The sequence below is a fragment of the Fukomys damarensis genome, unplaced genomic scaffold (assembly GCF_012274545.1).
Source record: "Fukomys damarensis isolate Sample0158 unplaced genomic scaffold, DMR_v1.0_HiC HiC_scaffold_26, whole genome shotgun sequence".
Taxonomy (NCBI): Eukaryota; Metazoa; Chordata; class Mammalia; order Rodentia; family Bathyergidae; genus Fukomys; species Fukomys damarensis.
Window position 1 is genome coordinate 7,107,333 of NW_022900938.1, and position 23,963 is coordinate 7,131,295.

At 41.4% G+C, this 23,963-nt stretch overlaps 1 long non-coding RNA gene across 1 annotated transcript; it reads right to left on the reverse strand.

The window, feature by feature from the left end:
• Positions 1-6,419: 6,419 nt before the first annotated feature.
• Positions 6,420-11,397, reverse strand: LOC117283440. The gene is made up of 3 exons (XR_004514434.1): positions 11,241-11,397; positions 10,031-10,228; positions 6,420-8,536 (listed from the first exon to the last, which is right to left on the reverse strand). It is a non-coding gene; the product is annotated as an uncharacterized LOC117283440 (long non-coding RNA).
• Positions 11,398-23,963: the final 12,566 nt, after the last annotated feature.

Consider the following 23,963-nt stretch of genomic DNA (forward strand, 5'->3'; position numbering starts at 1 on the left):
CTCCTGCGGGGCTGCGGGGAGGGAATGGCGGGGCTCGATCCCGCTCCGTCGGAGACGCCCATCATGCCGAGGTGGTTTTGCTGTCTCACTGAATGGTGCACCCGTGACGTGGGGGGCTTTGTGGTCCTCCGTGAGCCTGGTCTTTGTTTCCCGAGCGCGTGATTCTACGGTGTGCTTAGGTGTGAGAGCTCAAAGCGTAACTGTAATTTTAACAAGAAAACATTTACAAAAGGTGGGAAGGGGCTGTGTAGTGGGTTGTTCGGGTAACAGAAGCCCACTGCTTTATTGCAGATGAAGGAAAAGTTGGAAGACGGTGATGTCAGCCAGTGATCTGGGAGAGGGAGTCAGGTCGGGTTTTAGAAAAAAAAAATAAGAAGAAGAAGAAAAAGTTGAAAATAAGAGAGTTGGGAAGCAAGACTTCCAAAGACAGTGGAGGCAGAGAAGTGTGAGCTTAAAAGAGACATATTTACAGTATTAAGCTTAATTATTTTACTCTTTAAATAACAGTGCTAAAGAAGTCATATCCTGGAGGAACATGTTCTGTCTTCACAGTATTTTTATTTTCTAATATTTTTGAATAATATAACATTTCATAGTGCTAAAACTACGGGCTTTCCCCCTTCATAACTAAAAGGCATTGCAAACATTTCTCTAAAGAAGTTCAGAAGCATATTGTCTCTTTAACATTGGAATGAATATAAATCTTCAAAAATAATTAACATGTGTATCTTTTGTAGGAAGTTGGATCATGGTATTCTTTAATGTCTTCCACATTTGGAATAATCTTTACACTCCAAACAATGTGATAGAAGTTTATACAATGTTGAAATGCACAGATTTGGGAAGGGAAGGAGGCTATTTCATTTCTGTACATATTGGTAATTTTCTTCCAGGCCAAGTCATATTTTTGCATTAATTTCACTGAATATTAACATGTTTCTTAACTTCTTAAAGCATACTAGTGTTTTATGTATGTGTACACATCCACTCAGATAGGGTAGTTTGTAGTGTTGCCTAACATTGCACTGAAATATTGCTTTATCTATTTTTAATTACAAGATGCTAATGTTTGGTAAATTTACAGTTTAAAGACAGCGGACCCAGAGAGCAAACTCTCTACCTTTAGTAGGTACCACTGTAAGCAATGTTATGAGGAGAGGTTACCAAGACAACATTAACAAACTGTGCTTGGTTTTTAATCAAATGGATAGGATTAATAAAATGTATGGATGGTATAACCTACTCAGCTATGTCCTTACTTTACAATAATGTTACCCCCAAAATTGAATTGTTGAACTAACAATGGCTGTGTTAAAGAAGATTAAATAAACTGAAAAATAAAAAAAGTCCACAACAGCATAGTTTTTGGCAGAACAATTTTACAACGAGCAGGAGGAATTGATTTTTAGACTCTCCTCCAAATGTGGCAGGGATGTTGATTGCTTCGGTCTTGATTTCCCCGATTAACTCTGCTTTTCTCCCTGATCTCATTTAGAAACCCAACTCTCATTCTTCAGGTTTGACTTTCTTGACATCACCTGGCCAGTCCCGGAGATCACCTGAATTTACCGCAGCAGCTTGATAATTTGATAGACCCATCTGCATTTTTATTGAATGGTACCAGACCTGCTAGTGCTTTAAATGGCCCTGCAAACATGAATTTACTGAAACGCACATTCGGTTTATTTCTTCAGATCAACCTTTGTCTCCTGCCAGGCCGCAGACCAGGTAGAAGACTTAATTTCGCGGCCGGCCCAACGTGTGCCTGTTTAACCTTTCCAGACTTCCTGTCACGTTTTGCTGCTGAAGAGTTGGGGGAATCCAGAGCTAATGTAATATTTACATTCCCTATTCCAAAAAAAATGCCTTTTCCCTTTGTTCTTAGAAACTAGTTGCCTCTCAGTGGAAAACAGCACTCTAGCATCTTTCTAAATTTTACTGATGATCACATTTTATTCTGTGTTCTGCATTTGAAATAGTATTAAGATCCTAAGCAATAAAACAGAGAATTAAGCCAGGTAATTGTTGGGAAACACATACTTCAGTGACTACAGAGAACGGCCATTGTGAAGACGGAAGCCATTTATTCTGTTATTGCTGAGTTATTTGCCTACTGGTGAGGCTGTAAAGTCCCGAAATTAGCTATGTCTTCTTCCCACCCATCCAATAACCCATTCCTACATTGATGTACCTGTAGCTCAAGAACTCAGAGAGTTTTCCCCAAATATCAGTTATACATTAATAGGGACTGAGATCCATATCGTGGAAATATAATTCAGGAGTAAGAAGCATCTATTATATGGAGCACAGACCTTGCAGAAATAAGGCAAAAATGTCATTTTTTCCACAGGGTTTATTTTTAAAAGTACACAGATAAATATTTCAACAGGAATATTTCCCTCTTTCCACTTAGGAATCCATATGGCTGAATTACTAGCTCTCGGTATACATAATAAAAAGACCCACGCTAAACTCAGTTCTGCACAAACCATTTCTCAGTATTTATTTTATGATGAAAGCCCCCAAATGCTTCTGCTTTTATCAGTGCCCATCTAAAGAGCAAAGTTTGAGCCGCGTGCATTTCAAACAGAAGTTGCTTCAACCCCGCCAACGCTGCCAGTTTAAGTAGAGGTTATAATGAAAGTTATTTCCGACATTAAGACACTAATGCCTGAGCCTAGTTAATTCCTGCTCGAAAGTTTGTTTACTGCCCTACAGCACAATTCTAAGTGATTTTATATTGGAGATTGGGACTATGAGGAATGGAGGTACAGGCAGCAATCATTATTAAGAGTTCCATAGCAACCACCCGTCTTTCCCTAAAAACCAAGACTCTGACACTGCGAAACAAGTTGCAGATGAAATTGGCACTGTGACCTTTGTATTCTGCTTGATCTGGGTCTTCTGCAGCCAGGAACTCATTCCTAAAGGGAACAGGCAGCAACACACTGTTATAGAGACTTTCTTATTTTCATTTTTAACCATTGCATTATCCTGCAGTATTGGAAACTCTGAAATCATTTTTAACCCCCTATATGAACTGCCTCAGCTAACAAGTCACACCTTTAGAACAGCAGCTTGATGTTCATATATTGATACACTTTCCACTGTAAAAATCAATGTGTTAAATATTTATGGAGCAAAGCAACCTTTAGTCACATCTATTTGCTAAAATTCTTAGTATTCAAAGCAGTAAGACACAAGTAGGAAGACAAAGGAACCAATATTTTGGATTGAATCCTTTATAGGAGGGTGGGGACTTCAATGGCCAACAATATTATGTACATGCCTCAAGCATTATCTCATTTAATCGTACAAAATCCAATCAAGACACTACTGTTTGTCCTTCAGTCCAATAGAGTGGGAACCTGAGACCTCTGAAGTTCATTTACTCCAACCAGTAAGCATTCCAGGAATGTTAGCCACTCTTAGTTCTATTCATGTTATGATTTAAATAAAATCTTACGCCTTGGAATCCATGGGAAATGGTTCTACCAACTCCTGTCAGTAAAAGACACACTGCCATTAATTTTCCTCAAAATACTCTTTCTTCAAACACACAGCCTGCTGCTCTCCTCACTTTCTGAAGCAGTCCTCTCTCATGACGTTGTTAGTTGTGCTGTTGTGGCTGCCTCTGTGTCCTGGTATGACTGAAGACATTTACCCTTCCTGGTCATTTTGACATTGCATAAAAGCCAGAAATGTCAGGAAACTACAATACTGATTATGCCCCAAAGCAGACTGTACAGTTAACCCCACAATTGGCTTATTTTGAGAAGTAAGTACAGCCAAAACCTACGAGCTGAGGTCAGAGTAACTCCCACCCAAATTCTGTTCCCACAACTGAAATCTTACTAAAAGGACAATGTTCTAATTACAATCATGTATTTTGTCTTTTCTGTTCCTAATTGAAGAATGCTTTGTCTTGTCCTTTAGGAGCCTTGCTTACATTAATTTCCATAGAAACCCACGATTGCGAATTTTCTCATGTAGTTCCACCCTTGCACGTAGCTCGTCTTTACCCCAACTGATTACCAATAAAAATTAGTGGCTTGGCTTGGCCAGCGCCTTTGTCAGTTGCACCAGCATTGGTCATACTGGCACCCAGATTTCTGCCTCTCTTTGTTCTGTTTTTTAGGTTCTTTTATATATTGTACAGTGGGAGCTGGAACCTAGCTGCAGGGGTCTCCAGTAGAAGCCACACGGTACCAGATGTGGTGAATAAGAGGGGTGAGGACATGCTGTCAGTATGACCCCGCCATTCTATCGAATGGTGCTTGGGAGACGCACACACATTTGATCAACATTTTAAAGACACCACACATAACATCCGGAAGAGCATCCATCAGAAAGTGGCAAGAAGGATGGGATAAGTTTGCTCCAAATAGGAAGGAGGATATTGTGGGGGTGGTGGTACATTTATTACAATAAATTTAATTTGAACACACACTGTTTTTGATGAGCCCTTGTAAAACATTGTAGTATTGGCCAATAACGTATGCCCATCCTCCTATATCCGTTACATCTTCTTTAAAGTACTTATAATAGCTAATGCAACATGCCTGCCATGTAAGTTAGTATCTTACTGTATCCTTTAAGGAATAATGATGAGAAACAAGACCTCGACATGTTCAGTACAGATCTAATGTTTTTCCTGATATCTTCAATCCACAGTTGGTTGGATCCGTAGATTTGGAGCCATGAATACAAGGGTATTTTTCCAGGGAGGGTCACAAGGTAAGTGACCAGCCCAGGTTCACATAACTAGTAAGTGGCAAGACCATTGTTCAAACCCAATTTGAAATCCACTCACCAAAATGGGCTGCTAATTATCACATGGCTGCCCTGGCTTGTGAATCGCTTGATGAAACTCTCAGATGGCATAATATTAACTTGATTTTATCTCCTCTTATACAGAATCACAGACAGCCGCACTGCATGAATGATTTTGATGATTGTCATCCCAGTCCTTAAGAGAAACAGCTCATGGCTCTTGACAAGTTGCAGAGAAACTATTTCTCAGGTCTGCTAAGGCCACAGAGGGACTCCTGGGCTCCATGGTATCATCCATTATCAGGGCTATAGGGTTCACTTTGGGACAGGGTTTAATACGAGCAAGCTGTCAACAGACATTGATACTGGAATCAGCTCATTTCAAGATGGCTCACGAGGTCTGCCTCACACTCTTTGTGTTAAAAGAATCATAGCTCTGGGTCATCCAGAGAAATTGCTACATCCTGCTCAGGCAGGTCTTCCCCTAGGCTGGGGATATCGGGACATGACAAGTCCATGTGGGGTAGGAAATGGCGGTTAGGGAGACAGGATGAGAATGGGGATAGAGACCCAGCTTGTGAATAGAATTCTTGTAGAACGGTGAAGCGTTCTTCTCTGGGAAAAAGGGAGCTGGGTCAAACAGATGCTCCTGTCTCCATCTCTGCTGGAAAGAAATCAAAGACAACCCTCCAGGCCAGGCCTCGTTCATCCAGAGCTATGCTGCAGGCAGCAACTTCCGCCAAAAGCTTTGGCAGTGGTCATAAACTGAAATGCCGGAAGGGCTCAGTCACGAGTAAAGTGGCTCAGGAAGAAAGTGGCCACTGTGGCAAAACTAGTCATGCATGAGGGCTGTAACTTTTAGCATAGGGAAGCCTTATAACCCAGCTGCCCAGGGACAGCACCGTTTTCTAACCCCCATGAAGGGAAGGTACGTTCTGGAATGTACTACCCAACTCTAGTTGCCATGTGGGAAGCCAGGCCTAGTGTCGCCAAAATTTAGATTTTCCTTTCAAAAGAGCCAAAATTCAGATTTGGTTTTACACAAAAATCTCCTGGCTTTTAATTGTTTGGCAACCAGTTCAAATCAGTTTAAACATTGTGCCAGGAAACATAAATGTCTGCCGTCTGGATGGGGTCCAGGCATGGACCATCAGCTTCTGACTTCTGCTCTGTGGAGACAGAGGCTCTGAGGTTCTCCTTCTCCTGGAGCCATAGACCCGAGAAAAGAAACCTAGTAAAAGGGTTGGATTTGCCCTATGCAAAAGCACAAAAGCCTTCTTTGGGGAAGAGAAAATGCAAAGCTGCCCTTGCCAGCACTTAGAAGAGTCCCTCTTGCTGCTTACCAGGTTCAGGAGGAGATCGTTGTCAACATGGTACCATTAATGCCCTGAGGAGACAGTGGTCAGTCACACTGAAAGGTGGTTTTGTGTTCTCCAGTGAGAAAGCCACTAACTTTGCTAGACACCTGGGAGGTCGCTGTGGGGCTCCTGGATGTCACAGGGTTTGGTTTTCTTGGCCATTTCTGCATTTGAAAAATATCTTTTCCCTATATCAGTAACTTGGAGGCTCTGTGCTGCAAAAAGCAAGTCAGTATTCTGCCCTGCCATTATCGTGGCCCAACTGCCAATCCACACCCCTGTTCTTCAACTCTTCCTTGTTGGTAATGAGGCACAAAAGGAAAGGAACACGACTCAGGTTTTTTTGTTGTTGTTTTATTTGGGGGGTGCTAAATTGAGCTTTGGAGCTCAGAGTTGGAGAAAGAAATGGATACAGATTTAGCACTGGGTCAAGATGTCCTTAGCTAAGGGGAAACTTTGTGCTTGCAGCCACTTGGAGTTCTAAGGTAGCACGAGGATTCGCTGTCCCTGCATTCAATGCACCCTAATGGTCTCCGTGACCCTGATGCCGAGCGGGGAGAGGTAGCATGTGCTCATGAATGTGTCCTTATTTGGAAAATCACATCTCCTAGGGGCTTTACATCGATAATTTTAAATCTCTACTCAGTAGAAAGAAGCCAACCATCCCAGCCCTGGGATGGATGGATGGATGGATGGATGGATGGATGCATGGATAAGACAATGAAATCCGTTAGATACAATTTCACTACACTCTTCAGTTCTTTCTTTCTGTCCTTGTTCTTTTCATCATCAGAAACTGAAGTATTCTTTCCAACTATCTTGCAGCTAGAATTTCCAAAGATTAAATAAAATTACTTACACTCGAATTGCCCAATAGTTGCTGAGAATATTATCCCAGTACAGTTGCTCATTTGGGGGGGGGCATTTATTATGCTTTTTGGCCATGTGAATGTGCCAGGTTTTGCGCCGGGCATGATGATAAAGTAAAATGTAAGAGGTTTTGTCATCCAAAAGCTCCCCATCTCTCCGTGAACAGGGAAGAGCTCAGAACTGCCCACCTGAAGAATTTGAATTTATGGATGCAAAGCAACAGGAAACAGACAGCTTGAGGGGAAAAAAATGAATACTCAGCCTTATGGAAACCATTTTCAAAAGAGTGGGTCAGTATCATTAAATACAAATTGTATGCTTTGGCCCTGTAAGCTACTGTCTCCGTTCTTCTGGGCCACTATAACAAAAAACACCATAAACCAGGCAGCCTATACACACCGAAATTTATTTCTCACTGCCCTGGAGGCTGGGAACTCCAAGGTGAAACCACCAACAAATTCGTGGCCCCTGAGTGCCCGATTTTTTCCTCACCGAACCCTCACCTGATGGACGGTCAAAAAGCACTCAAAGGCCTGTTTTATTAGCGCACTGATTCCACTCAGGAGGCTCCATGACCTAGTCACGCCCAAATCCACCTGCACGCTGGGGATGAGAGTTCCCCGTCCTCATTCTGAAGGGACACAAACGCCCGCACTGTCGCAGATGCCACGCGTGCCCGCGGGAGGGCGGGAAGGAAACTGAACTGTAGGAGGTGTCGTGTTTGAACGTGAAGAAGACAGGGGCACAGGAGTAGGAATTTCGTTGCTTAGGGAGGAAGCGCACTGCACAGAAGAAAAGCCTCTGCACTCTTTCAGCACGTGCGTTCGTTGGAGTTACCGGTATCACTGAGCACACACGGGGTCCGACAGCCGCGGCCTCCCACCCCGGGGTCTCCGCGTCCAGTCCGTGATCCAAAGTGCCTTCAGCCACACCCTTGCCAAGGCTTTTCAAACTTTTTTTTTCCTGAAAACGTATTGCTAATTTATAATGTTACGTAACATTTCTGCTAGGATTCGGCAGTAGTGAATAAATGAAGGTGTAAACGGAAATCCATGAGAAAACGTGGCTCCCTTGAGATACAGTAAGTTTACATCCAACTCTGGTGGATGTGCTAATTCTCCTTACAGTAGCTCAGTAAGTTATCCTCCTTCAGGTTTTGTGTTAGATTGCATTTATTAAGGCCTTTTATTTAATTAAAGATATTATCGAGGGGAAAAACCCATAATCTCGCTTCTCTGGTAATTCCTACTATAATTGTTTATTTTCTTAACTGCAAATGTTACTGGAAACTATTATTTGTTTTCTACTGCTGTGTAACAAATGACCACGAACTTGGTGACTCTGACTTGCTTGCAGGTCTGTAGGTCAGAAATCTCTGCTTCGGGCTCCCAAGGCTGAAGTCAGGTATCCTTACCTGGAGGACTCAGTTCTAGCACCTGGAGGACTAAGTGCTCCACTTCCTGGCTGGGTCCAGCTGGGGAGCCCTCTTGGCTCCTGGAGGCTGCCCACACGCCTGCCCTTGGAGGCCTCTCTACCTGCAAGTCATCAATGGCACATTCAGCTTGTTTTATCCCTTGGACTTCACTGTCATCTTTTCAGACCAGCCAAAGAACAGCACCAGATTTTAAAGGACTCCTGTGACTACGCCAAGCCTATCTGGATGAACTGTCTTGACGTAAACTACCTTACAACATCATAAAATCTCAAGAGTAAAAGACATGATGTCCATAGACTTGGGAATCAGGCACTGGGTGTCCTCTGGAGAGTTGGGACAGGTTCGGGGCTGAGAATTTTGTCTACCGCATCAAAGAACATGGTAAGGACATTGAAATGATACCAAAATGTCTTAACTAAGGATTAAGCGAGCTATTTCTGTCTCATTTCTCTCAACTCTAGACTTCAGTGATAACCACAGTTAACAGTTTTCTTAAATATCCTTCCAGGAAAAAAATTAAGAAAGAAGCATATATATCCCTACATTTCCTCTTTAAATTTAAGTAAGAAATATCACGTTACTGATTTCATTTAATCTCTCTTGGAGCTCCTTCCTTAGTGACAAATGTGAATCTGCAGCATTCTTTATCACATCTACATGGAAGAGTTTTCTTCTTTCTTTAATAGTTACATAGGAATTAGCAAAAAAATAAAAATCAGCAATGAATCACCTCTAACATAGGTATCGGCTATTTACTGTTTCCCAAAGATTTTTACATTGTGTACAGAGTTTGCAGCAGACCTAGTGTTCTACCTGAAACACTAACTTCTTTTAAAATATACACATTCTCCAGAAGTCCCTGTTTTGGGGGAGAGTCAACATATTTTACTGTAAAACAACATAAGGGTAACTTCTTAGGGAAATGGTCTTCTTAGGGTTTCAACACGATTTCCTCACACATGAAGGAAGAGCGCCGTAAAGAAGAAGATAAAACAGGAAAAGACAGTTTTGTGCTAGTATCTATTTGTTTCCTTTTTCTAAGAGCCACTTTGTAAGATCTGTACTCTTAACATTTTGGCCGTTCTTGTAAGATTGTGGTACAGAGTGTACTAACTAATGTTATTCCTTAATTTGTTATAAAATTTTGCCTTATTTTTTTCACAGAAGACTTTTTAAAAAAACATTTTCCTTATTAGTATCTACTTGTATCACATTGAAATAAAAAAGAGGGAAAAAGAGGAGGAGAAGAATGGGGGAGGAAAACATAAAAGCAAAAGAAATCAGATTAAGGTTAAATTGAAGTCTGGAGTCCATCTATGCTCAGAGCAGAAATAAAATTCCACCCTCCAATCATTACCGCATCTTTTCTCCATAGCAACCCCAAAGAAGTAAAAAGTATGACTTTTTCACAGAAGGTGCGTGTCTTTCTAATTATTGTAGTTCTAAAATTCATAAAATGCAATATTTGATCTATGGCTTTCGAATTGCACTTTTTCATGTCTGTTTACTCTAAGTACAAAAAGACAGTGAGATGTTCACTAGTTATTATTGTTATTTGAGTGCAATGAGACATTAAAAAACAAATTTGCATTACCAGCCATAACTTGTGATTCCAGAAGCTCCCACAAAACTCATATATTCATTTTTTTTCCCTGGAGTGACAAGTGATTCTACTTTCATCGATTTAAATGCAAACACAGTGAGCAATAATAGTGGTCTTGACTTCCTTGAGTCTTTTCTCTGTGTAGACTCCATGGGCTGCAAGTTCCTCTTCCAGGCTCAGTCCACTGTTCTGAAATTGAGATGGCTGTCACAGGTACTGTCTGTCGGTGCTTGTAAATTTATGTTAATGCTCTAAGAGGTGAGAATTTGCTCTTAAACGTTTAGCTTCCTCACCTCTGCTGCAGAGACCCTAAAAGCACGTCTCTGAAAGCAGTGTACTGGGACAACAAGGAGGAAACATTTGGGGTAACTTGTGACCAGGTTAAGAACAAACCTAAGAGTTGTGTCAGGCAGCTGTTAGTGCAACAAAGAGCCACAGAGAACTAAGAGGAAACCCAGTGTCGCCCTTAGACCCATGTAAGCAGGAGCTCTGTCCTGAGCCTGCAGCTCAGGAGGCCCAATGCCCTAAATCATCTTCCACAAAATTTTCTTAGTCCTCCTCTGGTGCCTGGAACCAGCTCTTCTGGCAAAACTATCTGCACAGGTTAGAACAGGACCCTTGTCATGTTTCTCCCCTCTAAGGAGCACTCTCTGAGCCTCTAGCCCTTTCTCATATCCCATCTGGGTAAACACTGCAAAGAACCTCCAGGAGAGAGACTCTGCTCACTAACACACTTCACCTTTCATTAGACTGTGAAAGAATTAACAAGAGTAGGTCTCAGCACGGAGCCTGACCTGCTGCTTTTGGATGACTCTCCCTTATAAAGGACATAGGACAAGTTTAAGGCTTGTCCCCCAGGCTTGAGCCACACACATGGGTTGGTGTGACGCTCTTTAGACTGTGGAGCTACCTGCACTCAATAGTTCCAAGGAAGAAGGAAGGAGCAGGAGCCCTCTGTCCAGGACTCTCTGTTCTTCGCCATAGGCTCCACCCCAAGTTTCAGGTCCATCTCCTCCACGAGCTTCCTGGATCTTTGCTTTCCCACACCCAACAAGTCTTTGGACCCATGTCCAGTCTTGCCTTACATCAGGTACCTATGTAGTACCCTACCAGATGGGTTTCAAACCATGCTGCACAAGGGATGGGCATTTCTTGTGCCAATGGAACAGCTCTTGTCTCCTTCCCTGGGTCCCACACTTACCTTCTCACTGGTAACAACTGCAGAAGACAGAAGTAGAGTCAACATCAAATGAGATCACATCTCAGGAATGAGGTGACCACCACCTAAAGGATTCATAAGAATATGTAATTAGAGCATTATTATTCTATTTTGAAGCTATAAAATTCTGAACAGTAAATTTAACGCAACAAGAGCTTGTCATAAACATTTTCCTGCATATGCTGCTCAAGATTTACATTTGTAGTCATTGACAACAAAGCCCTGTAACAACCTTTCAGACAGTCACGGGAGTCAATATTCAGGAGTGGCGTGATGGATGATGTGGTCTCTTGAGTAATATTGCAACCATAATTAAATAAATAGTATTAGAGAAGTGTAGAGGCAAGCTCTATAATGTTTCAGTGCAAACAGGATCTGAAGCACCATAGCATGATGAAAAATAACAGCATTGCTACCTGTTTTCCACATGGTGGGAGATAAACAGGTAGCCAAGGACCATGCCCTGACAATAAAGAACAAGAAGAAACAGTGCCTAGCTACTCTTTGCATGCAATAAGCAAATGTGTAAGTGCCACTACTTTGCCAATTATTCCAAAGTTTTATTGAAAATTGGGACACCATGAACTTTGCAATGCATCTTAAATCACATAATTCATGTAGACATAGTCCCCACAAAAAGCTTGCTAGGTTGCTAGAGACCCTTCCTGCACTAGGGATGGCCCTGGGGAAACTCTGGAAAACTAGATGACTTTCCACCACCATACAGTTTCATCTTTTCTTGATACAGCTGCTATAGATTTCACATTATAGTACATGGCTTGGGAGTCCTCATAACTTCACTGAAAACATATTTTATATCCACAATGAAATAATTGCCACTATTGCAAAGACCCTCTGACATTTGGTACATTTTGTAATTTTTTGAGCTATTGTTCTACTGAATCTTTCTGCTGATTGAAGAAAATTCTCAATTACCCAGTTGTGGCTTGCTTAATGAATTACATACAGCAAAATTATTTCTAGACTGACTGATTTCCAAAATCCAGAGTGTATTTGTCAGCTTTTCATCACTGGAACACAATATCTGAAACAGCTTACAAGGGAGTTTTAATCTGGCTCACAGTTTTAGGGAATTCAGTCCATCGTTGGCCAAAACATGGTAAAAGGGCCTGGTAAGGAAAAGCTGCTCACCTCATGGTGGTTTGGAATCAGAGCAATGCCACAGAAGAAGGGAAGAGGGACCATGTATAGTACCCAAGTTTTCACCTCCATGAGCCAACCAGATACCCAAAGGTGTGCTTTCCTAATCTGGAAATTTCTTAATTGACTCTAATTGACGCATCACTATTAACAGTCACACAGAATATTTCTGGATGGTCTCATTATGTCATTAAGTGGTGGAAAATCAAAGAATGAAAATTAATTTTGATGTTCACCATAAACATTTTAATTATAGATGGAAGTCTTCCCTAAAATATTATTAATCACATTAATAACACATACAAGTTATTTCTGAAGCATCTCTTGAATTATCTTTGTCATTTTATCTTATTTTTTTACATCTTATGAATTTGGATAATTAAGGTTTAACTGCAAATTAAGGTTTCCATTATATCAATGGTCTATTTTTCCATATATCATCTTTGTTTATACTATAAAAATACTATTCACAAGTGATTGATTTGCCTTAATGACTTCAAATATTTGTTTGATCATATGATTTCTCAGCCAATCAACTAAGAGACGGTAATGCTACTAATGAAATTCTACTTCCAGTACTAGTTCAAAGAATCATGTCATTTCTAGAAATTGACAGAATATATTAGGAAAAAATCAGTTTACAATTTTAAACCAACACAATAGAACAACTGAGACACGATATAGTCACTTTATAAAAATTAACAAATATCTCCGTGTCCTTCCTCTTAGGCACTTGTTATATTTTTAACCTTACCAGATTCCAACTCTAAAAATCAAAGCTACTAGAAATGCTTAAGCTGATCAATATCAAAATTGTATTTTCATGGTATCTTAAATTTTCAGATTAAATTTCTTTTCAATAATCTTATAAATACAAAAGTTAGAAAATAAAATACTTTAATAACTTAATAAATGAAAATATAAAACTTGAAGTTTATTTTGCATTCCTGATTTTGCCTGACAATAAAAGCACCACAATTCTTGTTCTTAAAAATTGACAAATTTTTAAGTTAGATAGTTGTGAAATGCACTGGAGTTATAGGGGAAAAGCATGGAGAATAATTCATATTTTGTGAAGATTATTTTTTGTAATTACTTTTCTTTTAGTCACCAAGTATTGCTTTGCTCATATCAAAAAGAAAAAGGAAGCACCCAAATTTCACAGATTTTAAAAGCACATTTCTTTGTTACTCTATTGGTCATTTTTCCCTTACTGGGATAAAATACTTACCTCCCACAGCTTAAAAAGAAAAGAGAGAGAGAGGGTTAATTTCAGCTCATGATTTCAGTTCATGTGTGTTCAGCTTGCTCTAAGGCACAAAATACATGGTGGAAGGGCCTGGCAGAGGAAAGATGACCACCCCATGGCACCCAGAAAGCAGAGATGTAGAGAGGACCCCAGAACAAGAATATACCCTTCCAGGTGACACCCCAGTGACTACTTCCAACCAGGTCCCATCCGAACAGCATCTTCAGGCACTGAATTAATCAAAGGATGAAAATGCCACAGATGAGTATAGCACCCCAACCATCCAATCATCTTGAAAACACATTATATTTGGGGGGAATATTTTAGATTTAAGTAGTAACATTCCACTCCTGGTTCCCAAAAGGCTCCTCTTGTATTTCCTTTTTATGCAAAATGCATTAATTCATCTCTAAGAGTTACCAAAGTCCTACTAGTTCCAATATCCCCCAAAATTCCAAGTCCAAAGTTTCCTCTGAGATTCAGGGCAAATTCTGAGCTGTGAGCCCCTGTTTTAAAAAAAAAAAGTGAAATATTTTTAATATACAGCGACAACGGGTAATTATTCCCATTCCAAAAGGGAGGAACTGGCCCAAATCAAGACCAATACTCAGCAGGGCAAACATTAAATCCTGCAGGTTCATGTCAAGCACCTGGAACAAATGGTGCCAAATGTGAGATCTGAAGGGCTTGGACAGCTGGTAACAGCCCACATGGCCTCTTTCCTAGGCTGGCTTAGCTCACTGCTTACAGTTTTCCTCCAGAAATATTCCATATTTCTGGGATCTCCAACTACCTGAGGTTTCTACTGCACTTTTAGCCTCACACTCCCAACTCCCCATGCTGCCCTCTCACAAGCACACTGCTTGGCCTCCCAGCAAGCACCTCTTCTGAAGTGTAGGTGGAAGTCTCCATGACCCTGTGAGTCTTGCACTGTGCATACCTTTAAAACCAATACCATGTGGATGGTGTTGAGGTCTACCACCAGCTGAAGCAGTAGCCAGTGTCTCTGGGATCTTGGCTGTACAGGCTTTTGAGTGCCTGGATGGTTGAGCTCTGTGAAACAAATCTTGGATAGCCAGTTTGCTAGGCGACCCTAAATGAACAGGGTCTCTCCCCTCAAATGAAACATTTACAGTTTTGTACCCTTGAGCCTGTGAAGGATGGGTTTTGCTGATTCCCAAGATGATCTCATCTCCTCCTTGTCCTGCTTCAAAGTATTTTGATTCATTTTCTTCCTAATCTTTTTAGCAACTATGTTCTTTGCACCAATGTTGCAAGCACTTCTTTTTTTTAATGAAACTGCAAACTTTTCACATCTGTTTTTTGCTCCTGATCCTCATTGTAAATCAGACTAAAGATAGCTAGCAGTACCAGTGCCACGGCCTAAATGTTGGGCTACTTTGAAGTTTCCCCTACCAGATTAATAGTCTACCATCCTTGAGCTCAGTCCCCTAAAAAGTCTCAGGACATAAACAAAATAAAGACAAATTTTCTGTGAGAGCATAACACACATGGCTGTAGTCTAACTGCCAGTGCAGTCCTTGTTTCCAACCAAAACCTCCTGAGCCTGTCCTCTACTGTCAGCATTCTTGTTGGCAATCTAGTCCTCTGAGCTCTGGCTAGAATCACTCATCAGGCCCTGCTTACAGCATTTTACAGCTTCGCTAGCCTGTATCTTCAAATCTTCCCCATCTCCTCACAGAAATCAGTTCCCAAGGCTCCTAAACCACATGGTCTGGTACAGTAACAGCAATGATCTGACTTATCTGTCACCAATTCTCTACATTAGTCATGCAGGAAAAAAATAGCCAACACGCACAGAGTAATGAAGAGATTTATTTTGCTTTATAGTTTCAGTCCATATGTGGTCAGCTTGCTCCAAGACAGAAATGGCCTGGTAGACGGGCATGGCAGGGTAAAGCTATTCCTCCAGCGGCAGCCAGGAAACAGAGAGAGAAGAAAGGAGACAGGGCCAAGATACGGCCACTGATGACCATAGTGCCCCAGGATTCAATCATTTGCCAAACACATGAGACCTTTCAGAGACATTGTAGATCTAAACCATAACAGTTACTTAACTCTTTCAAGAGATATGATAATCATATGACAGGCAGAGAAAGGATTCTGAACAAAGACATTAGCAACTATAATAATTACCTGTACTTTCTTAGTAGTAAATAGCATTTCAAGCTTTTTTGTTTGGAAAATTCAATAACAGCAACAAAATGTATTCATCTTCCCTTAAAAGGCAGTGGCCTTTTGAAACAGAATCCCAGGAAATCGTCTTACAATGTGAAATTCTGTGAGTTTCACAAATAAACCATAAATTACATAAAATTAAAAGCAATTTCCTGGCTTTTCGGCACTGACCTTCAAATGGATGCATCCCATTCAAAGATCAAATGCTAACAACTTTACATTACATGAATCCAGCCAGGATTATTTAGAAACACGAAGAAATTGAACCCAAATGAACACCAGATACCTCAATAGAAAATAGCAAGCACCTTTCTACTCTAAAAGGAATGCTTTAGAATTAATTAGAAGGTATTGATTATAAATAAGCAATACATGGTGGGAAAAAAGAGCCAGTTTCTTTAGACTGAAATACGGCATTGAGAATCAGTAATACCTCGTTCAGTTCCTCAATCAACGTGTCTGGACTGTATGTTTGGTACAAAGCACAGTTTACATAAGGGATTAGAACTCCTCCCTTGTGCAGTCATGTACCCTCTCCCCAGCAGAGATAAAAATGCTTTTATAATATTTCTGTCCTAGTGTCCTTTTCCATTACCTCTCTACTCTGTTTTCCTAAATGGTAGGGTCAACCTGACATTTCCAGGAGGAGTGTGCCTGTCAGCTAGAATCACCATTCTCCTAGCTGCTGAATCAGCCCACCCTCGTACCTCTAGTTGGTAACAATACAAGGAGACCTTCAGATCTGCAAATTTTGTGTGCAGATTAGGACAGGCTTTCAGCCAGTTTCTTCAAAACAGAACCGATTTCAGACATTTGTACAATCACATTTCTAATTACAGAGGCCCCAGAAAATACATATCATTTTAGACTTGGATGAACTCTGATTCCAAGTGACAATCTTTTACTGTGTCACCCAGATGACTATCATATACGAAGGCCATAATAATTATTCCTATTGTGGCAGAACATCATTCTTACTTGAAAAGCCAAGCTTTTAAGAGGACTGCTATAAATAGAGTTGAATGCTAGACAAACTAACAAAATTGGGGAAAAGGGAATAGGAATCAGTCATAGAGTTGAAATTTCCAACCTTTGTGACTTTGATTCTTTGCCAACCGTGCATTTTCTTTGTAAGCTGATGGATAAAGGCTTCACAGAGAATATTACTAAGCTAAAGGAACTTTTCCTCTGATTCAAAGACTTATTAAGGGTCAACAGAATAGACTTTAATAATTTGTTGAGAACAGTCTATGGTTTTCTAATGGAATGCTAGTTAACAGTGATAATGGATTATACGGATTTACTTGGAAAAAATACTTTAAAATATTTAGCAAACTTTCTTGGGTTCTGGAATTATCACAAGATTTATCATGCTTGAGGGTTGCAGAAGAGGTACTCTTACTGGAAAGCCCAAAGGAGAGGACATGCAGCAGCTGTGAAGGGTTTGGTCCCATCTAAAGTGTCAACTTGGCCCAATCCAAGAGCTCACACCACAAAAGTAGTCAATGATCCATTGCCCAAGGGGGCTATTTGTAGCCCCGTACCCACTGACCATTGACTGCCCTCCGTTGGGGTAAGGATCGTCACTGCCTGGGGCATGTGGCAGCTGTCAATGATTCTCTAGAAAAGGAGCAGCTGATCATGAGAACCAACACTCAAAGCAGGTGAAAGGTACCTGAGGGCTGAGCAGGACACACAAGGCATTCCCTATACTTGCTAATCACAGTTCAGATAGAAAGCAGAAAGCACCTCTCCCACTGCAGACAGACTGGAAAGGGTCACCAACCCCCACACCCAGCATCCCCAGGTGAGCTCCAGGATGAAGCACCTGCAGCCTTCCCCAGTTGCCCTTAATCGTATTCCACCCTATGACTTCTGCTTCTATGCTTGTTAACATCTACAGCCTCTGACATAATGCATCCTTAACCTATTTTGGTGCTCTTAATTCAGAATTATTCCATCTTCCCGCATGAAGGAAAAGCTGCCAGTTTTGAGAAGATCCATTAAGTTAAGGGCACAAAGCAAGACATTAACATTCAACTGAAAGAAAGAAATAGACTTTGCCAATCAGAAAGCATGATTTTTTTAACAGAAGAATGAAATTTCCAATAGCGAGATTTGAGGGTTGAGAAAAGAGTTCACTTCCTTTGGGTACATATTTTCAATGTGTTTGATGAGCTCTCTCCCATGGAAATCCTTCAGCCAGTATAGAAATGTGCACTTCTCTTTTGATCTGTGACTCTCCCCATTTTTCAACTATCAGCATTAGAAATTCTAAATACACTGTGAGTAATGTTTCCCTTCTTTCCTTCCCAACATCAAGCTGGAGTTGAAGTGATTCACTTTTTCACTGTTGCTCTGAAACAATCAAAACAAATCTAAGCCTTTATTATCCAACACGTAGATGAGAAATAAGAATCCAAAAGATAGGTGGCAAGAAATTTCATAATGCATTTACCCACAGAATGGGTTCAGCCATGAAAGAAACTTCAGACATCATTTTGTGTTTCCAACATTCCTTCCCTCCATTCCGAGGTGATTAATTTCATCCAGCTATCTACAGAACAGTCAGCTTTATATTTGAGTTCATTATAGAAACAGAAAAGGAAAGAAAAGGTTTGCCTAGCTCCATGGGAAAGTCCATTTCTTTCTCTTTCAACCTAATCAATGAGAAGGCATTAAATACAAGGGTTGCAAGCTTCAGTAGAAATGCCAGTTTGGTCACAAAAGGCTTTGTTAAAAGGGCACATGGGAGTCCACGGAGAGGGTCATAGTTACAATAATCCACCCAGGATGGTTGATTTCTATTGCTCGGAGTCCAGATATTTATCCTGGATCCTGCAGCCAGCCAAGGGCAGTGGGCAATTTTTTTCTGAAGCAAACAAACCTCCCTGTTTCGTACCGATCCAACCTAATTCTAGCCACACAGCCCACACACTATGTATTCCCTATTTTGAGAAAAACATTCCTGGAACAGGGAGTGGGCAGTGGACTCAATTCTATTTTCCACTAAATTGAGACACCTTAAAGATAAGAAAAGCCTCATTTTCTGTGACAAAGAAGAAGCAGAATATTTGCTACAGTGAAAAGTGGCAAAGCAGGGACCAGAGGATAAGGGGAGAACAGCAGACTGGCTTCCGGTCCAGGGCAGCTGTTAGTGCTTACCAGACTCACTCCAGCATCCTCTTCTTCCTCATCAACATCCCACAGCCCAAAGGAAAGAGTTTCCCAAAGGCAGACTGGGCTGAGAGCAAAATTCCAGCCCTACAAGGGCTTCTGACCCTGGCCTTATGCAACCAACGTAAGACCCTCAGGTTTGACCTGTTCTGAAGCTTCAGCCTCTCCACAGCCAAACACTGCTATTTATCAGTGCCTCAGTGGCCAGTCTCATGGACGTAGTGTGGTCCGAGCTTCTCCAAGGCACATAGTAAAGTTCAGCACAGTTGATTCATATTTAGATGGCATTACTTTATCATCATAGGAATTGGAATTCTAATTTGAGAGAGAGAGAGAGAGAGAGAATCACAGCTTTTTTAATTTCATTAGTACAAGAAATAACACCTTGGTTTTAACATTTGTGTTTGGTTGAGGGAGGTCAGTGAATACATTTATGAAACATCAGTAAGAAAGAGGGACAGTGGGGAAGCAGACAGGGGGTCAACTGCCTACTAAACTTTCTCAGAGTTCACCGAAATTCAAGGTTAGGACTAGATTTCTGAATTAATCCTACCATAAATTTATCTCTGTCATGAGCCCAAGTTCAGTCTCATAACAGAATTTCGTCTCTTTTGAACTCCATCTGAGGAAAATGCAAGAAAGGCAAATAAAAGTTATACAGCCGGAGGCACAGACTCCCACTAATAGACTTAGCTGACATTTATTGCATGTTTACAGGTGCCAGGCACTGTTAAGACTTCAAGTATGAAAGCATTATCTCTCCCAGAGCACCAGCTCTTGACTTGTGGGTGGGACCGAAGTCCAGCTGGAACATGTAAAGCTATAGAACCCCAGGTTCATCTGTAAAATGGTTGTTAAAAATAATCCCTATGTCATTATATTTCAAGATCTTGAAAAGATATCTGCATCCCATATTGGATGCAGCATTATTTGTAATAGCAAAAATATAGAAATGTACCCCATATTAAATATGATTTTTAAAATGTGTTATACACATAAGATGAGAAATATGCAGCCTCCAGAAAGGAAAAAAGAAAATCCTGTTATGTGAACGAACTTGAAGACATCGTGCTAAGTGAAATAAGCCAGTCATGAAAAGGTAGATGTTATATGATTTCTCTTATATGAAATATCTAAAATAGTCAATAGAAAACAGAGCAGTGCTTGTCAAGCTATGGGTGGAGAGAGAATGAAGAGTTATTGTTCAGCAGATATAAAATTTGCATTATGGAAGATAAATAAGTACTTGAAATCTGCTGAATAACATTGTGCCTATAGTCAACAATACCATCTTATACCATCAATTATCAGAGGGAGAATACTGTGTCAAATGTTTTTAATTAAAAAATAAAAATTTTTCAGAATCGAGCATTGTGGCACATGCTTGTAATCCCAGCACTTGGGAGGCTGAGTCAGGAGGATGGCTGTGAGTTCGAGACTAGCCTGGGCTACATAGTGAGTTCTAGGTCAGTCTCCACTACATAGTGAGACCCTGTGTCAAAAAACCAAAACTAAATAAATAAATTAATTAATTAAATTAAAATTAAAAAGTAAAATAAAAATTGTTCAAATCCTCACTTCACAGGATGATGGAAGGCGAAATGAACCGGGGTGCCCAAACCACTGAGCACAAAATGTGGCACATGAAAATAACTGATAGATATTGGCTATGCTACCATTTCTCATTAAAGATGAAAGGGGTTTAAAAGGCTAAGCCGCTCTGTCAGGCCACCCTATGAGTCATGGGCAGGGCCAGGCTTTGGTGGTCCAATCTCCAAGTCCATGCACACGGGTGGCAAAGCTCAGCCCTCCCTGACAACACACACCCCAGGGCCCGGACTGAAGTGCAAGTCTCTCTCTCATCCATGAGGGGCCAGTGAGCCCTTCTTGGCCAACAGCTCATGGTAGACCAGAAGTCCAACCACAGAATTATGAGCTGCTGAGAAGGCTGATCTTGCTACCAAATCAAAGGCAGTGTTGGGAAGACTCCACTCCCCAAAGGCCAGGTCGATGTTGGGAGAGCTTTCAAGTGACGCACACCTGCTGATGAATATTTTTGACATGAATGAATGGCTTTAGTAAGGGCAGACTATTTCACCAAAAGCAAACCAAAGTTACCGCTTGTGATGAAAGTGCATACGAGTTCCTAATGCATTCATTCTATACTCACGCCACAGCAGGTATTTTATCTCACCAGATCTCAGTCTCCGTCCAACTCCTTGCAGTAGTAGAAGCATGAGCTCCATTTTATGGATGATAAAACAGAGAGCTTAAATGACAAAGCCGCGAAATGGCAGACTAACTGGAACCCTCATCTAGACGGTTTCCAGACACAGCGCTGCAGCCATGACACCAGCACGGCCTCGCTTCCTGCCTTGTGTGCTGTGTTCCTGCATTCAGATTAAGCTCTCTCCTCATGACTAATATGACCTTATCACGCCTTGTCAGGCACAGAAGAAGCTTAACAAGGGGCATTTGTCCTTCTAACCGTACACTTTCAATACACTTTGAAACTTTACATTGTCCTTGTCTTATATTAAGTAAAGCTGGAGAAGGCGTTGTGACCTTCACTTTAGCTGATGGAAATGCTGTAAACAGTGACCGGCTGTGGTCAGAAAGTGTGTAAGTGGCACATTAAGCCAACTTCCCTGAGCTTTTCCCTATACTTCCTTCCTCGTCTTTGGCAACACTTCCCAGAATCAATGATTAGAGAATATAATAATGCAACAAAAGTTCTACAAATGTAAATGATGTATATTTATATTTTTGATACAGGGTCTCACAATGTAGTTGAGACCGACCTGGAATTCACTATGTAGCCCAGGCTGGTCTCCAACTCACAGCAATCATCCTGCCTCAGCCTCCCGAGTGCTGGGATTATAGGCGTGCACCACCATGCCCGGCTATTGATTTATATTTTAAAAGGCCAATACTCCAGATGTCCATACAGCCACATGAAGAATACGTCCAGAGACAAGTGTGAACACAAGCATGAGAGCTTCTCTGAGATCTATAGCTATCTTTGTTTTCCTGTCCCCCAGATGGGCTCCAAACAGCATGGGCTTCAGGGCTCTTGACGGCTAGTTGCCTCCAAGCTGTTGGAAGAATGTGAGGCTAACAGAGAAGCAGAGGAGGATGTAGGTGGTATGGCAACAGGGAATAGGCGCTGTGCTTGTTTCCTGACTATGGGGAAATTAAAGCAAAGGAAAAAATACCGAAGCACCCAATGTCTGCAAAACAGCCACACACACAGCAACGAGCAAGTTAGCCTGAACCACTTATACTTACCTCCACTTGAGCTTTGAACTGAATGCTCAGGATTTCAAAAACCAAGCCAGGGATGGTGGTGCATGGCTGCAATCCCAGCCCTCGGGAAACTGAGGCTCACTGTTTTAGGTCAGCCTGGGTGATATAGCAAGACCCTGTATCAAAAAAAAATCCAAAAGCCAAAGTGTGCTATTTCTTCTTTTCTTCTGCAGAATCGCAGGAGAGGAAAAGACAAGTTGGGGGGAGGAGACAGAGGGCGAGGAGGAGGAGATTTGACTCCCTGCACATATGTAAGCGAAGGAAAATGTCTGCTTCCATCTGCAAATGTAGGAGCATCCTGCTCCAGGAGAGAATTCTGGCTTCGTAATGGGCACTAATGGGCACTCAAGAAACGCTTACTGGCCCAGGAGCCTGGGGCTCTCAAAGTGACGGAGATGACATCTTCCTTGCCCTGGAGGGACTTGCAATTGAAAACTTCTGACACCAACCCAGACAAAAATGGACAGGCTATCCAGATAATGCACCGAGAACTCAGAGCAATCAAATAAATATGCAGTTTGCTTTTTTTATATATACATCACTTATGTTATAATCACAGACAGCTCAATTCCCATCCGTCCGATGGGTAACCTGAGTTCAGGAGCTATTAAAACAAAGTCACCGTACATTTTGGAAAACAGCCTTCAGTGACATAAATCAGAGGCCATTTTTGACTGGAGATGAGCAGAATGTCTTGCAGAACCATTAGGCAGCATTTGGGAGTGCCTCTTGCATGAGAATTTCCTCTCGCTTCTTCTGAAAGGCAAGTAAAATCAGCAGCTACACTGGTCTCCACTTGGACACAGATTTGATTATTCCGGCTAGCTCAGAAGAGATCTAACGATTCTAATGGATTCTTAAATGGCCCTAAGTGGTTCTCTACACTTGGCCGTGTCCTCAGAACAACAGATTGAATTATATGCATATGGCGAAGAAAGGCCAGGGTGCCTGGCTTTCAGACATTCCACATTCGGTCGGGTTTTGTTTCTCCCTCATGTAAGTTGACTTCCTGTAATCTCTCATTCTTCTTCTGTGGCATCTTTGTCACACCTTTCCATGGAAATCCACCACACAGCCACTTAGGATGTTTTTCTATTGTCCGCAACCCTTCTCAGGAAAGTCTTCTGGGACTGTGGCAAAGCCGCCTCACATCTCGGTGAGAAGCCGTAAAACCTAAAGAGGAGAGAAATGAGCTTGTAAATGTAGTCTGGAGAGGTCAGACTAAATATTTTGTTAAGGGTGGTCTCAGGAGTAATATTTGTTCATGAGGTAGACGTGAGCATTTCCGCTAAGAATCAATAGTGGGCCCATTTGCACTGTGCTTAACGTTCAAAGTGTTTCTGTGCATTTATCCCACCTTGCGCCCTTTCTCTCTATAAATAAACACCAGCAGCTGTCTGTGTTTGAAAATGCTGCTGCCAGTTGCATTGTTATCTTTGCCTGAGAGTGGACTGCAAAGATTAATGCATGGCTGTCCATCCTCTGTACCCCACGTTCAAGCAAAGATGTTCCAAGCCTAGAGGTGTTTGCTTCTTGGCCTTTAACTGCACAGCATGTCTGCTGCTCTGAGCTTGGGCTGGGGAAGAGCCATCCACTTTGGGGGCTGAAAGCTG